At 45.3% G+C, this 17,553-nt stretch overlaps 1 protein-coding gene across 1 annotated transcript in view; it reads right to left on the bottom strand.

Moving 5' to 3' along the window:
* MRPL11 (mitochondrial ribosomal protein L11) overlaps nt 1-17,553 on the bottom strand; it is a 158,920-nt gene that overhangs the window by 42,460 nt on the left and 98,907 nt on the right. The window lies entirely within an intron of this gene.

Here is a 17,553-nt window from a genome sequence, read left to right as displayed (position 1 = left end):
CTCATGGTATGCAACCCACTGGATGGTTTTGTCCTTGTTTTCCCAGCGGTACTCAAAGCAAGGATTTGCGATTTTGGCCACAGAGTCGGTGACAATCGCCACCTCCTCAAATTGTGAAACACACGATTGGATCTTCAACATTCACCATCAGCAACCAATGTTAGCAGACGGATTCTTTGGTGAACATCCCAACGGATGGAAGGCGCACTCATTGATGCAATGCCATGCCTGCAAAACACGCGGGTAAGTTTGGAGTCATGTCAGGAATCTAACCTCGAGTAGAGAGCTCAAAGGTGAGTGTGCTACCTCTGAGCTATCTTGTCAGCCACCAATAAAGAGTACACCAGGTTAAAAACACCTTCATTGGAAGAGATGCGAACTCAATTTAAGTATTCAAGGAGTGCATTCATGAAATATGTGAGAGATGAAATGGTACTTTTTTACCACTCTTACAAGTAACAACTGAAGCAAAAACTTTCCCTTCATTTATTCTCCATTTAAATCTTCAAGAAAAAAAAAAACCCAACAGCAGCTTGACTATGTAATAACAATCAACAATTAAGTGAGCGAGTGCATAAAAGTTGAAAAACAGCAAGATTGCACAGCAACGAAGAGGTGTCTGAGCGACTACCTGCATAACACGATAGACACCATGAGATGCAGAGGCTGAGTCGAGTGGGGGTACCAACGGCATATACGAAATGCACAGTCCATGTGACATGCTCATTGCCGTGCACGCTGCTGTGCACGACCACTTACGGATTGCCTTTTCTGACAGATCAGTCCGATAATAACCTCTGGTGCCGGTTGCAGTGAGATTAAACCACCGGAGCCGGTTGCTCGTTAGAGCAGCGAGCCGCAGGGCAGCCCATCTCGGTGTAGCCATAATCGGTGGTTTACGCGGTGCTTATTACCGACATGTCTCCACTACCATTTGTTATTAAACCAGGGGAGGCAGAGCTGCACTCATATTACAGTTTGTGAAGGGGTGGGGTGTGAGGCACATTAACTCTGCGTAAGAAGGGGGTGGAGGGTGGTCACAAAACCCGACGACCTTCTGTCTGCATGAAATCAAGGAATAAAAAAATGACTAAACGGCATTTGTCTGGGATACAAAAGGTGGAGATAAGGAGTAGGAGAGAAAATAAATTTTAAAGAACATTTTAATCAACTCCATTAAGGGCAGAGGTAACCAGGTGGAGAAATTGAATTACATGACCGACGAGCAGGAGCAGATGTTATGTGGGTGAGATCATCGATTCCTTGTGCTCTCGATAATCTGACGGATTCTAACCTACGGACCGATGGGGTGAGGCTTTGGAATTGAGTCATCCCAGCTTTCGTTAAACTGTGTGCAGCAACGCCAGGAAAAGCTAAAAACAATTCCATCCATCATCCATCCATCCATCCATGGGGACCATACACTGTGCAGAGCGTCGGTGCTGCCGAAGCAGTCTCCTGGGCTATTGGGCACAATCCTGGGCAGGTCACTACTCTGACGCAGGATACTTGAATGGCTCAATCATCCCAGTAAGCTGGTACTCATTTTGCTAACCTTGGAAGGATGCCAGGCTGAGTCATCCCCACCTGGTATTAATTCAACAGTCAAACAGGATTTGATCTCAGGACCCAAGGATCACAAGCCCACCACCCAAACCATGAAGCCAATGCCAGGCATTAAAAACAATTAAATAAATAAAAGCAAGTCCCTTACTTGTTCCTGCTCTGAAAAACCTCAGTAGTGATGATACCAAGGCATGCGGGATATAAAAGGTGGAGATAAGCAGTCGGAGAGAAAATAAATTTAAAAGTCCGTTCAACTCAGTAAACCGAAGACAATGGTAACAAATAATGACTTGTTTTGTGTGATTATTTTTTAGCCTTCATCATTCTCTTTCTTGGCAGAAACATTTAAATTTGAGAATCAATTTTCACATTTACTCTCTGACCTTTAAAGGTATTTGAAGAATCATGCAAAATTACCGCTCTGGACGTTAACTTTGAATAAATGATCATTAAATTTTCCTCCGTGAGATGTTTAATAACGAATAGCAATTTTATTTACTCACAGAGGTGTCTCTCCAGAACAACTGCGGTGATTCCAAAGCGTAACAATGGAATGTGACAAAGCGTAACGTAACAATAAACCATATGGCAGATGACAAAGTGATGCAACGGTGGAACAGCACTGATTTTTCTTAATTATTTGTACCAACGGGCACCCCCGTCCTCCGGGTGGAAGTACCCACCTTCGTTGGGCAATGTGCTGCTGCACAGTCTTGGAAATGCACTTCATAATTTTTGTCATTTTTGAAAGAAATTTTATTGATCACAACGTATCATACTCCACATCACAAGATAAAAGAAAGATCATTTGTGACACCAGCTACCACCAAAGGTGGCATTATTTCCACCACATGTTAATTTTGGAGTTTCGGTGACATCCATGCTTGTTCCATGCTAGCAAAAAGAAGATCCATCCATCCATCGGGACCATACTCTGTGCAGAGCGTCGGTACTGCCTCAGCAGTCTCCTGAGCTATTGGACACAATCCTGAATGGGTCGCCACTCCGACACAGGACACCAGCAAGCTGGCACTCATTTTGCCAACCTCAGAAGGATGACAGGCAGAGTCAACCCCACCTGGTATTAATTCAACAGCCAAGTGCGGTTTGAAGTCAGGATCCTGGGATCCCAAGCCCACCAGCCGAACCATTAAGCCAACACCAGGCATAAAAAGAAGATGTCAGAGTCGATATTTAACCAAAGGCCAAAATATTAGTGCCTTGAAGGTCCTCATAATATTCTAAGGTATCCTCTGACTTCCTGAGAATGTGCAATGATGTTTCAAGCAGTACATCTACAATCTACATTTACTATTACTACACCAACCTATTTAATGGCTCCAATTATTACCACCCTCTTGTGGGGTTAGCCAGGAAAAAGTTTTTGGCTGAAGTCTTTCATGACGCGGCTGGCCAGGTCTGAAAGTTCGACTGAAGCCGATTGGGACAGCAATGTGTAATTGGTTCAGAATTGTGTAAACAGCAGAATAGCTGCAAAAGACATACTGTTGGACTTGGAAACAAAGGAGACGGTTAAAGAGCCACATTTCAACACGAAGGGACAGAGGGGCAGGGTTTCCTTTTCGCAAGACGAATCTCGGTAGTGGTGCCCAAAACAAGGTTACCGGGGAGACACAAAAGAGTCTCAAAACTCGTATCAAAACCAATTTTTCCACCAGAACCAAAGACTATCTGTTGACGGCAGAAAACGTGGAAGAAAAAAAAACGACTTATTTTTTGGATGGAGAATTAAGCAGAGAAATGAAAAAGAAAATTGATTCCAAGTAACAATAAAACCCCTAATTCCCTTCAAATTATTTGTTGCAAAAAAAAAGTTAAAAAAAAATTGGAAAGAAGAAAGGTGTGGAATTGAGTACGGACGGTGAGCGATAAACGAGAAAACCTGAAAGAACCATGTTGTTTCTCCCCCCCCGCCCCCCATTGTATAAGGCACGGTTTTCTAGTGCGATGGAGCTCATTAGATGCACGCTTCCTTCCTGAATCAAACATTGCGACTTTCGTGCTAAAAAGCTTGCAGGTAGTCAGGCTGTAAGTGTGCTATTGCAAACAAACCTGTGTTACAAAAAAAATACCTTCAAATATGCCATCAGAGATGGGGAATCCCCCGCCATTGAATGAAAAAGTTCATACATATTCCAGATAATGAGGGAGGTGAATTGGAAACAAGACACCATTTGGTCATCATCTCGAAAAAGTTCCCCAGGGGTGAGGAACGTAGAAACCAAAAATAATTGAAATCAGATAAGCGGTTTTCCATTTATTACAAAAAACATTTTTTTCAAGATGGCCGCCCCAGTCGGCCATCTTGGATCCGGCCACGCCCAAAATCAATAGGGTTCTTCCTTTTCAGGTGCTACATGTGTGTCCCAAATTTCAAATCAATATGGCGAACAGTTTATGAGTTATCACACTCACAGCTATAAATGTTGACGCCCAGACAGACGGACGGACGGACAGACGGACGGACGGACAGCCGGACGGACAGCCGGACGACCCGGGTGACAACAATATCCCCCTTCCGCCACGCGGCGGGGGATAAAAACACAAATATTGACATAAAGGATACAGGATACCTTTCCTGGATCACTCAACAGTCATATCACATCCACATTGGTTTCAGCTCAAAAACATATATCAGCTGTTGTTTGAGGTATATCAGGAACGGCTTCAGGACGAAGCGTGGTCTGTGCTCGAGAATAGCCAAAAAATGCCAGTTTCATTGGATATCATTCATACTGGTCTGTGCTGAAGTTCAGCGAGCAGGGTTTGCGGTTTGACTCGAGTGCTGTTGGCAGAAAACCCAAAATAAAACCTGCGCCATAGCCCTTCCTCATGTGGCTCTGACAACCAAAGGGAGCAGGTACAACCATATTTACCTTACGCAGCAAAAAGTAGGATTAAACAATTGGTTCAGGTCCATCCGCCGGTCTTATCAGTAAATAATCGTCATATCAGTTGGGGGTCGTGGCAGAACTTATTTAAATCCAATGTTATATTTTGAACATGAATCGGACGACAAGATTGCCGTTTTATGGTACTTTGCTCTGAATTCGTCCGGATCACACATGCGCAGATAGGAGTGAGATTATATTATTGCAGCTCTGCAAAACCGGCACTCATCCGAGGCAATGGCACCCAACATACAGCGATCCTGAGACAGTGATCTCGTTAGTATTCGTTTAGTTAGTCCTTTCCACATGTCTAATGGGTACATGGGACAAGATGCGTTGTGTAGGGCTTCGAGATGGGTCTTCAACCCTTTATTCTTTCACTCATATTACTTCCCATATTTCATTTCACACACGGACCCCGCCATGCATGCAAGCACACCGCGGGCCAGACGGTGATGCCATGAGGATATGCTGCAGTATCCCTGTTCAAACCGCACGCCATTTTCTGTTCAAACGATGCGCCATAAACCAACTGACGCTTCACCTCAGACCCTCACCACAACGCTCACCATGATCACTACAAATGCCTTCAAAAAATATCCATGATAAGTTATTGCTGAGAGACGCACTCTTCTTCTCTTCTCAGAAACGTACACGCTTCGTGACTCAACCGAACAGTCGATGGTTTACGTTCTGCTCCAGCACGCGAACAAATTCGCCTCAGCACGAACACGAGAACCATGCAGCCTTCTTCACTGTGTCTACACCAATCAACAAAGTCAATTCCATATATATATATATATATATATATATATATATATATATATATATATATATATATATATATATATATATATATATATATACATATATATATATATACACACACACACACACACGTGTGCGTGTGTGTGTATGTGTGTGTATAATCATGTATGTACAATCACGATTCATGTATGTGGCTTGTGTACATGCCACAAATCGGTTGTGATCTCCACTGGCGATGAATGGAGTTTTCCCTGGTCGGGAAGCATCCAACTTCACCCCAGCATGGAACCATGACTCATGGAACAAGCAGACTCCTTATCCGTGCTCCGTTTCCCCCTCTGTCCGTGAAGTGGTGATGATGTGCAACTTCCCGTGTGTCCACCAGGGTACGCCCAATCCAATTCAGAGACACCCCTGCCTGCTAGGACATGGTACCCCACTGCCACCGGTCATCATTTCCACACGCAGTCCCACCATTGTTTGCTCTCAGTCTCTTCCTTCTGAATCTCTTCCTTCTGGGTCTCATCCTTCCTCGACTGAATGGAGTCGGCAAAACCCAACAAGTGGTGCAACTTATTAAGTTGACAATCGTTGCAACACCAGGCACCTCTTGCATGGCCATTGGCCCCACCAAAGTTGCTGCCGTCGGCTCGCTTCTCGATCCCGTTCAAGTCGCATTCAGAACAGTCCACAGTTCAGGTCAGGTATGGGAGCATGCACCGTAGCAGCGCATCGCTGCGTCCAATTTCCCTCAGAACTCCAGGGGCCTCTGTCTAGTGATCCCCCAGGCAGATTCTTGGCCCATCTGCATCTCTGTGAGACGCCAATCAACCTGCTGTGACCACTAGGAATGTGGTCGACCCATTGGCTTCATCCACCCATGAGGATTCATCACTGCAAGAATCTGGTGAGCAGGATCAGTGTCAGGAAAATGAGCTAAATGTCCATGCAGACGCAGCTGATGCTCACGGACAACACAGGTAACAAATCTCATCTAAAGGCCCGGTCACACCTTGACGTTTTAGCCAACGTATGCCGATTTTTGAATTTTTTTTCTAAAACGCTGGCACACGTTGAATACGTTATGGGTAAGTTTTGATAACATTGAGAGCACGCTGAAAAACACTGCCATACGTCGTTGTACGCTGGCTTTAAACGTTGTACTTTTTGGTTGTCCTCAAATTTTTTCATGCTTGAAATTTCACGATGTATGCCGGCGTATGACTCACACGTTCCGCTACGCTGGCCACAAGTTGTATGCACGGTCTGCGATCGTTGACAGATGTCAACACATGCTACTTGTAAGTTAATCATAAGTTGAGACACGCCGAGGTAATGTTTAGCGTACCCGAAACTTATTTCTAACCTATGATTAACGTGTTGTTGGCACGTTACGCGATCGTTGCCACACATCGACAGACGTTACTTTTAAGTTAGTCATAGGCTGAAAGACGTCAGTATAATGGATCGTCCTTGCGTCAGCGTCCACGGCCACGGCCAGGACACTTATTTGCAGCATTCTTCAAACTTTTCTTCGGCATGACGAGGATGTTCACACTTCGATGTCTAGCTTGGCTATGATTCCAATTGTCCATCGGCAGCGTCTATTTAAAATAGTCGAGTTTGAGCGTTTTAACACGTTCAGAAGAAACGCTTCAAATTTCCAAACCCCAGCGTCAAAAAACAAAGGTGAGTGACAGCAATTTAAATCGTTCATTGTAAACAATGAAAATAGCTGAGTGGTACCGTTTAAAAGTCGTTGAGTGCAAAAAAAATCCAATTGTTGAGCGCAAGCGTCTACTTTCAATAGTGGAGATGCAGCCATTTAAATCGTTGAGTGGCAGCCTATGAATAGCAAACCCTACGTCACCGGCAAAGATAAACTGCCGCACGATATTGATAAGTTAGGCTATCGTTGGGCATAGTTTGTGAACGCCGGCTACACGATAATTATTCGTTGGTATACCGTATCTATAAGTTATCGAAGCGCTCTATGCACATTATTAGTTCATTGTGCATTTGTCCAACCCGTCATGAATAGACCTAAATTGTAAAAACAAGCCATAGCTCATTGTTGAAAAAGCCCCATAAAAATTTAGCCACGAAGAACTTCGAACAATGGCGAAAAGATGTCTCCTACCCGTGGACACGCGGACGCAAGGACGATCCATCATAACCCACACCCTCCCCCTCACACTCACCTACTACTGCCAACATGAACAAACTACTACTAATACTAATACTGATACTGATACTGATACTGTTACTGCTGACATGGACATCGACTCAAAAAGGACTCGAAAACACTGTTGGGTTCCCCTTTTATGAACACCATTTTTATATACCAATTCCCAAAACCGCTGGGAACACGTCTTTATATGGCAGTTGTAAGCTAGAAACACGTTCATTTATTTTTTTGTCGACCGGAAGACGTCATTGGAATACGTCTACATACGTCGATGTGTGTTGGGACTACGTAAAGAATTGGTTCAAAGCACGTCAAACATAAGTTAGAAATAAGTTTCGCGTAAAAAAGACATTACCGCGACGTGTTTCGACTTATGAGTAGCTTATAAGTAGCCTTTGTGGACGTGTGTAAGCGTCCACATATCGTGTGTAAAACTTATCCCCATCGCATGCGGAACGTGTGTCATACGCCGAGTACGTCGTAAAATTTTGAACATGTTTAAAATTTCTTGACGTACTCTACTTACTACGACGTATGATAGCGTACTTTAGCGTTGTACTCACGTATACCAAACTTACTCATACCGTATTTGACGTGCCCCAACGTTTTAGACACATTTTTCTTAGGTCGGCATATGCTGGCAAGATCGCCAAGGTGTGACCGCGATGTTGTCACTTCCATTTCTACGGCAGTTATGATTCGAATCGTTGTGCGTCAGCCTTTTAATAGGCTACGTCACGACATCGTCGGCGATGCGTGCAACGCGCTATGCCTAAGTTAGACTATCGGGCATCGGTTGTGTAGGCCGACAACAGGTTCAGCATTCGTTGGTATAAGTTATCTATAACACAACGAAACGTTCTGTGTCCGTTACCAATGCGTTATACATAAGACCAAGTCACTATGAATATGTCCGAATCTTTAAAAAAAAACATCAAAAGTTCAACGTAAGCCAGCGTTTTACATACATTTTAATATGTTGCCATCGCTGGCTAAAACGTCAAGGTGTGACCGGGCCTTAAGTCTCTCTCAGCACATGCTCGTTGGACACAAAGTCTGGCTAGCGATACCCAAGGATTCTCCTCGAGTAACGAAGGAGTTAAGTCTCCATCTCAGATCCTTGGTCAGAGTACAAGTGTCATGTCCGTAGAGCAAGACTGGAAGCATCAAGGATTTAAAGACTCAGGCTTTCATCCTGCATCGGTACCGACAGCACAACACCCCATGATCCAGTGAATCCATGACTCCCGAGACATTCATAACTCCCAGGGCCCGATTTCTCAACCTCTGGCTCACAACATGCGGGGACATGAATATCACTGCAAAGGTAAGTGCATCTCTCTCTCTCTCTGACCTCAACATCCTCGCCACAAACAGGAACAGAAAGATGTCATTGAAAGCCTGAAAGCAGCATCCAAGATGTCAATGAAAGCCTGGATCTTAGTTTTGACCCAGGAAATCCGTAATCCAAGCATCTCCAACTCCTCATGCAGCACCTTGAGGGCCCCCAAAAGGATATCCAGTGTCTGTGCAAAGATGACTGCATCATCTGTGAAATCGAGGTTAGAGATCCTGACATTCCCAAACGATGCACCGCAGCTTGATCTCTTCGACATCCTCCCCAGAATCCAGTCCATACAAGTGCTGAAAAGTGTGGGGGCCAGTACACACCTCTGACGAACTCCAGTATGAAATTGGAAATAAGTCAAAGACGAAAGCACCACACCTCACAGCACTATCAGTACTGCAGTATAGTTAAGAAAACAGATTGATCAGTTTTTTGTGGCACCCCAAGAAGACCGAGAATCGTCTAGAAACCATTCCGATTTCCTGAATCAAACGCTGTGTGGAGATAAACATAGGCTGCAAGCAACCCCTATTGAAACTCTCACTTGTGGTCGGCGATGACCTAATGAGCAAGGACACGGTCAATCATTAACCTCTTTCATGTAAAGCTCGAATGCTCTGAGCGCTGGTGCTGAAGCAGATGGTGGAGAACCCAATCAACAATTATCCGGGCAAAGACCTTGTCCGGCACTGAGAGAAGCGTCACCCCTCGGTAGTTGTTGCAATCATGGCAATCACAGATCGCTTTCCATAGAGGGACAATAAGGCCCCTCTTCCAGTCACTTAGGATGATGCCCATGTTCAAACATAATAGAACTGCATGCAACGACATGAGTACAGCATTTGCACAAACCTTGAGAAATTCACCATGGATGCCACAGATCCCAGGAGCTTTACCCCCTTTCAACTGATGCACTGGAGCCTATTATATGTTTCGACAAACAAAGACGGTTGATTGTAGTGCCAGCAATTGGGATAGTAACTCCCCTGACATCCAACTCAACAGCGGGTTGGTCAGCCTGATACAGCCGCTCAAAGAAACAGGCCCAACGGGCCATCACTTCGTACTCCTCTGTCAAGGGCTCACCACCCTCCACTTAAACTGCAGTACACCGAGGGACAGGCTTGGAGGAAAGCAATGCACAACTTCCCCCATAAGCAGGATGACAATCACTTCATCCATCAGTGATGATCTACCCCATTCACCGATTCCTCACGTATCGGCCTCCTTGTCCATCTTCAGAAACATACAGTTTTACGTCTCAGCTCTCTGAACAGCTCAGCTCTGCCATTAAGTCTGGCCCTGCGACTGGTCAATGGTATCCAGTGTCCCTTGGGAGACAAAGTTCTTCTTCACCTGACGGTGGGTTCTAACACATCCACCGATAACATCAAGGATGGTCATCTTGAAGGCACTCCACAACTCTTCAGAATGCCCTGAAACAACCAGATCACCCAAATCCCCACTCAGTCTGTTCGGAAACTCCTCAGCTACCCTCTCATCCTTGAGCTTGCCAACACCCAGCCAAGGGTGAGATGGTACCATTCTCCTGGATTTAAGCTGTAACTTCAGAGTTGCTACAACAAACCTGTGGTTGGTATTGAGGAACTGAGCACTCAGGTAGACACTGCAGTTTTGAAGCATCCTCCATCGACAATAAACGAGAATTTGGTCAATCTTCTTTGCCACACCACGAGCATTGGAATACCAAGTCAAGCAATGAGCCTGTTTGCAATGAATTAATGAACCAGCACCCCATAGTCTACAACTTGTTGCAAAGTCAAGGAACTTAGTGTGATTCTGGTTCGAAGATCCAGACCCACAGGGACCAACACATATTTCATGAAAATCACTATCAGTGCCAATTGATGCATTGAAAGCCCCCAAGACTGGAAGAGTATCTCGCCTGGGGCACTGATCAACCAGATTCAAGCACAGCACAGAATTCCTCCTTCACAAAGAGATCGCTCGCCTCGGTCGGAGCATATCCAGACCAGGGAAATGACACCCAAGGATTGAGGAATCCTCAATCTCATATAACACTCATTGACCTGTGTTACCTCAATTGTAATAGGAGTCAACTTATTGGACACAGCTACAGCAACTACTTGGGCATGGTAACCATCAGAGTGACCAGACCAGTAGTAGGTATAACCACCCACCATGATCTCACCACTATCCGGTCTCCGAACCTCCAAGAGTGCTGCAATACTGATGTTCAAACACTGGAGCTCAGATGATAGCAGAGACAGGTGATCATCCTCTCTTATAGTAAGGACATTCCAGGCACCCACCCAGAGGGATTGTCTCGGGTTCACCCGAGGAGACCGCCACCTGGTGGATGACACCTCAGCACAACTCCGACATACACCACCGCAACCCGACTCAGGAAGGTTAACCCGTGCTTTTCCTCCTATCATCAAAGAATGGGGGGTCCCGAAGGCTTTGCCCCAATCCCGTCATCCGGTGAGAGTTGCCCTGCAAAGGGCAGCTGCAAAGGAGGTCCTCCCACAGAGTGGGTTTTCTCTTGCGGCAACATGGGGTCGACAAATCCCGCCAAGCTGCAGGGCCATGCGACGTCACAAACATATGTTGAATGGCATATCAGGTGCCTTGTGTGCGGTCCTCGTTCCCAAAAAAGCTGCCTTTGAAACTGTTGTATTTGATGCGGCCCTTGTTCCTTTCTGCCCCAGGCGAGAAGGAACGGTGTACTGCTGCCATCGTGTGTGTGTGTGTGTGTGTGTGTGTGTGTGTGTGTGTGTGTGTGTGTGTGTGTGTGTGTGTGTGTGTGTGTGTGTGCGTGTGCGCGCAGCATTACACCAACAGGAAATGGGACTAACCTCTCATCAACATATTTCTCGTGTTCCTATATTTCCGTAAGTCCAATTTGCATTCAGGAACAGAACATTTATGGTTAACCATTTTGAAATTGCCACTCTTTCGTCTAAATGCTGAAAATTATGTTTAAAAGACGATTTGAATCACAGATTCCACGCTACCAATGGTCGCTTAAAAGTGCCCGGCAAAACTGAGTCACTGTAAATACACAAATAGCGTATGTGCACAAGGACTTGTTTAGCATTCATATGTCATTTTGAAAGTCGCAGATTGTCAGCGAATGGAATAACAGTTCTTATACCCTACTGCATACCACATAATGTACCAACAAATTCTGTCTTTGTAATAATACCTTTCTGCTCTGAATATAGTTTTCTTTTATACTACATGCTCATTATTATGCTACACACAACTTAGCAGATAGCAGGGTGAAGCTGTGCCACTGCAGAAGTAACAACTAGTGGGTCAGTGCAGGAATTGAGAATTTTGGCAGAGTACCTGCACACAATGGCTTGCATTTTGTGCGAGATCTGCAATACCCAGCGGGAGCCACCAGCGTATGAGACAGACGGCTTAACGTTAACGACAATACAATGTATGCTCTTCCTGTAACGAAGCGGGATTTATCATGAGGTTGGAAATCAAACTCAGCCTCAGACTCGTCAACTTACAGGCAATTATGCTACATCTGAAACAACTTGTCAACACAAGTGATGTGATGAAGGTTTATTAAGGCTGAACTCTGAGCTGGGGGGGGGGGTAACTTAGGTCTTCCATTCATGATTTTGTCTAAAATAAAACAAAATTGACCTTTTGATGGGTGGGAAAAAAAATTATGCTTTGTAAAAGAGCATCACATTTAATTTTGTATTCCTTACGAGTCAACAAATTGTGAAAGATATATTATTATTTTTACCAACAGCAGCACATGGTTGGCACTCGATCCTTCATCCTTCCTTGTCACAGTACCTTTTCTTCCACCTGAACCTGCAGACTTTCCCCTTTCACCACTCTGGGACCCAAGAACAGGTTGCAGGCTTCCCCCCCCCCCCCCCCGATACCAAGGGCATCCTGTCGTTTATCAAAGCTGTTATGCATGCAAGGGACAGCTCTCAAAACGACCCTGCAGTCAGAGCACTCATACAAACAAACACATATTCACTCACACGCACATAAGCAGACAACATCTCAGGAATTTTCAGGGGTTTCAACATGGAATGGGAGCCAATTATCATGAAAAAGTGAAGCAGTATTTACAGAACACAATAGCAGCCCATTGGAAATTTTAAAAAGGTAACCTACCCATTCAATGGCATCCAGAAAGTCATACACTTGTGTGCTGGATGCTATCAAAGAGTGAGATTCCATCATCACCATACGCATGTGAACAGACATTAAAAACACGTTCAGCAAGACATGTAGATATTTGTGGCAGGGCACTGGATATCAATGTGACTCCCTGTCAGGGGAAGGTGAAAATGTCTTCAACACAATATATTGGGGTGAAATTTCTTGGCATGAAGCGGTCTCTTTTAGTGACAGCAGAACGAACGGGATTCCTGAAACCTCTGATTGGCAACAAGGAACATCAACACGACGTCATAAACATGTGCACAATGAGTCATGTCCCCCTTTCATTCCCACAATTCCACACTCCCCTCTTTCACACTTCAAGCATGCACAAGCCAGGGTCATTGGAGGGGTTGGATACCTCTGTATAACAGGGGAGAAATCACAACCACATCGAAGAACAGCCAAGTTGCCATCATGCCCAGTGGCAATTTCGGCCAAAATCTTCCTGTTTGTTTTGTGGTTGCCATCAATCATAAAAATAAAACATCAAGAGTTTCTGCTCTCGTTGCTCACTCTCTCAAAAACTCCCGAGTGTAACCGGGAAAAGCCCTTGGTGATCCACCCGTCTTTAACAGGATCCCGATATTGATGGGTCAATCAAGATGAAGAATGGTGATCAAATGAGTCACAGAATGATGAAAGCGACTATGTTTCACTTTGATCATTTAACAACTCCATATAAAACACGATTGGAACTCAACAAATCAGAAAAGTGGCTCACAATGCTTCACAAGTATTACAATTTCATCTGTACCAATGATATTTTCTGATTACACCATGACATATGACAAATGTCATGCTTATACACAAACCAGCAGTTTACGCACCCTTCGGGTGGATGGAGCATGTGAGTTATTTACTGAATAAAATTGATAATATGCTGTAAATAAAAACGGATGGATGTTTGTGTGGTGGAATGTTTTGCATTATTTGCTATGAAAATTATAAACCTATTTTTAATTGATTCAAAAGGTAAAAATAATAACATGCATGAATCCCAGGAAATTAATGAGGCAGGGAATCCTAGGAAATTAACGAGGCAGGGAATCCCAGGAAATTAACGAGGCAGGGAATCCTAGAAAATTAACGAGGCAGGGAATCCCACGAAATTAACGAGGCAGGGAATCCCACGAAATTAATGAGGCAGGGAATCCTAGGAAATTAACGAGGCAGCGAATCCAGGAAATGAACGAGGCAGGGAATCCCATGAAATTAATGAGGCAGGGAATCCCACGAAATTAACGAGGCAGGGAATCCCACGAAATGAACGAGGCAGGGAATCCCACGAAATGAACGAGGCAGGGAATCCCAGGATGGAACCCATACGACACACCCACTTCCCTATGAGAGAGTAATATTGTTACGGATTTGGAAACCTTGTGCACACAAACAGCCAGAGTCCCTAAGCTAATTATTTAGATAAGTATGTGTTTAGAGTTAGAATCCCCCCTTTGTCTAATGGGAATTACATGTGTGCGCTACGAATTATTGTATAGTCAGGTTTATTCAATCTTTGAACAACAACAGCATGCCGTCCTGCACTCGACCCGATCGCCATGACGCATGTGTTTTTGGCTGAGGATGTGGGCGGAGCCTTCGTCGCCTCGGGTCGAAGCTCCGCTCCGAGGAGGAGCAGAGAGCGTTTCCTCCAGCCAATGAGCGAAGGGCGAGCACGACACACGCGCCCCAGCCAATCGGGAGGCCACCACGAGTCGCCTGACAAACCACCGTCCAATCAGGAGGCGAGTGGTGGGGAGAAGAAGGCCCTCCCTCCTCAAGAGGAGTGTGGTTGTTTGGACCAGCGTTCGGCAGATGGTCGTGGTCATGGCTGGAGCAGTCTGAGCAAGTGGGGATCGTAGTTGAGCGGACTCGTTCGTGGACCGTGGACTTTGGGTCGTGGGTTCGGGTTCCACCGTGGTGGTTTCGGAGTCGGTGTGGCCGCACAAAGCGGACAGGTACCCCGGCCCGGCTTGACCGAGATAGACCCACGGGGTCCAGTTCTTTTGGGGTGTGTGTGTGTGTGTGTGTGTGTGTGTGTGTGTGTGTGTGTGTGTGTCCGTGGGCCGAGTCTGATAAGTAGAATCGTGTAAGTGCTTTCCTTTGCTTGTACATTGCCTGCCTTTTATTCGTGATAACTCTGCTCTGTGTTCCCCTCCCCGATTATTGTTGTAAAATAAACCCGTTAAATGTACCAGCTGGTTTTCTGTGCTTTCTTTCATTGGCCTAGCATGGTGCATATTGAGAAGTAGGAAGGCCGTTTGGGCCGATAATTGTTCATTTGGGTCCGACGGACTCTGGTAATTCCGCTTGGTTATACTGGACTGAGGTCGCTAGAGCGACCCGGTTCGACAGAGCCCGTCGTGGGTGTAGTTTTCCCGGTAGTTGGACGATGTGGGTATTTAGGTATAATGAAATTTGGCAATTTACCCTACCCCACGCCGTCGAAATATTGGCAACCATGGTCTGCAGAGGGACCCGTGACCTTTTGGACTTATCCGAGAGCCACGACCTAAATTCCGGGGTATTCGGTGGAAACGACTCTACTGCTACACCTCGTGGTCGTTTATCGCCACCGAACCCTGGCCCACAACAATATCCCCTCCCACTGGTGTGGGTCATTGAAGCACTTGCACTATGCTACAAATAGTGGACAAAAAAGATGGAAACACCAATGTAAAGTCACTTAATAGGGCATTGGGCCACCACGTTCAGCCAGTACGGCCTGTATGTGCCATGGCATAGAGTCCACCAGTGTCCGGAATTCTGCAGGAGGGATGCAGCACCATTCTTCCATGAGAAAGTCAAACAACTCACACCTGTTTGATGGAGGCGGAAAACGCTGTCTCAAGAGTCATTCCAGAATATCCAATAAATGCTTGATTGGGTTCAGATCTGGTGACTGAGAAGGCCATGACATGTGGATAACATCAGTGTCATGCTCATCAAACCACTGGGTGACCACACTGGGATGTATATATTTGCTCAATTAACACATGGGCCACACCTGTGTGGAAGCCGTTGCTTGGTGTCCTTTATTTACCCAGGTGTTTCCTTATTTTTTGTTGACTACCAAAACATGTATAGTGCAAAAGTGCAAGTGCAGTTATCTCCACAGGTGACTTCTTATACCACCACCGGATGGCACGATACTCTACACATCAGGGTTGATGATAAACACTGACCTACTGTGTTTTGTGGGAGAATGAGTGAGGGAGGTGGGTTTGGTGGAGAGGTTGGAGGCAGAGTCCAGGTTCGTGGAAGAGTAAGAACACTGAGAGACAAGGAACAGGAGAGAGAGAGAGGGGGGGGAGAGAGAGAGAGAGAGAGAGAGAGAGAGAGAGAGAGAGAGAGAGAGAGAGAGAGAGAGAGAGAGAGAGAGAGAGAGAGAGAGAGAGAGAGAGAGAGAGAGAAAGAGACAAAGAGACAGAGAGAGACAGAGAGAGGAGACAGAGAGACAGAGAGGAGAAAGAGAGAGAGCGAGAGAGGAGACAGAGAGAGAGGAGACAGAGACAGAGACAGAGACAGAGACAGAGACAGAGACAGAGAGAGAGAGAGAGAGAGAGAGAGAGAGAGAGAGAGAGAGAGAGAGAGAGAGAGAGAGAGAGAGATAGAGATAGAGATAGAGATAGAGATAGAGATAGAGATAGAGATAGAGATAGAGATAGAGATAGAGATAGAGATAGAGATAGAGATAGAGATAGAGATAGAGATAGAGATAGAGAGAGAGAGAGAGACCAACAGCAGGATTGAAGGACGGGATTGAAGGGCAAAATTTAGGGAAAGTTGGGGGCAAATAATGTGTGTGGGGAGGAAAGAGGGATTGGAGAGGATGCATGGGCTGGGCAAGATGGACACAGAAACAGATTCTCAGGAAAGAAAATTTGGGAATTTTGAAAGGATGGGATTTGGGATGGGGATTATTTGGGGTACAATATATCATGGATTTGGATGCGGGATGATTGGAGATGGTGATGAACAGCTATCTTGAATATAAATGCAGAATGAATACAAGAAAGAGCATTAAAAATTGCTGAGTATCATCGCGGTATCGACGAGCTCTTTCAAACAACAAGCCATTGAGTGTGCCACCTTAAATATTAAAAACATATTGTTGTGGTTTTGACTCCTCGGGGGTAAAATAATAAATCTTCAGCAAAAACGATAGTTATTTTATAGCATTTGTTTAGTTCAGTGTACTGCATTGCATGTGGATAGATATGCATTATGAGTGTTCAGATAGATAAATGAGTGCGATAATTTCCCATTTATCCAACTTCTTTCTCCCTCTCCATTCTTCTGTCGATCCATCCCTCAATTTCCTCTCTCTATCTTTCTCTCACTATTTCTCCATCTACATCTGTCTAGCTCTATCTCTCTGTCTCTCTGTCCAGCTCAACGCATACATGAACACAAGGCATGACCCTTCAGCGCTTACGAGGGTGCAGGGCAAGACACGTCCATGCTGACGCAGGTTTTGCCGTGGTGGTTTCTGCTCTACCATCCCTTTGGACCGGATTGATCCGGATCGAAGCATGTTCTCGGAATCGTGGGGGTTCTCGGAACACCGGTGGGTCGTAATT

The sequence above is a fragment of the Eptatretus burgeri genome, chromosome 15 (assembly GCF_056783735.1).
Source record: "Eptatretus burgeri isolate ZD-2024b chromosome 15, Ebu_testis_v1, whole genome shotgun sequence".
NCBI lineage: Eukaryota > Metazoa > Chordata > Myxini > Myxiniformes > Myxinidae > Eptatretus > Eptatretus burgeri.
The sequence above is the reverse complement of the archived record's forward strand: the minus strand, read 5'-3'. Positions and strand labels throughout refer to the sequence as shown.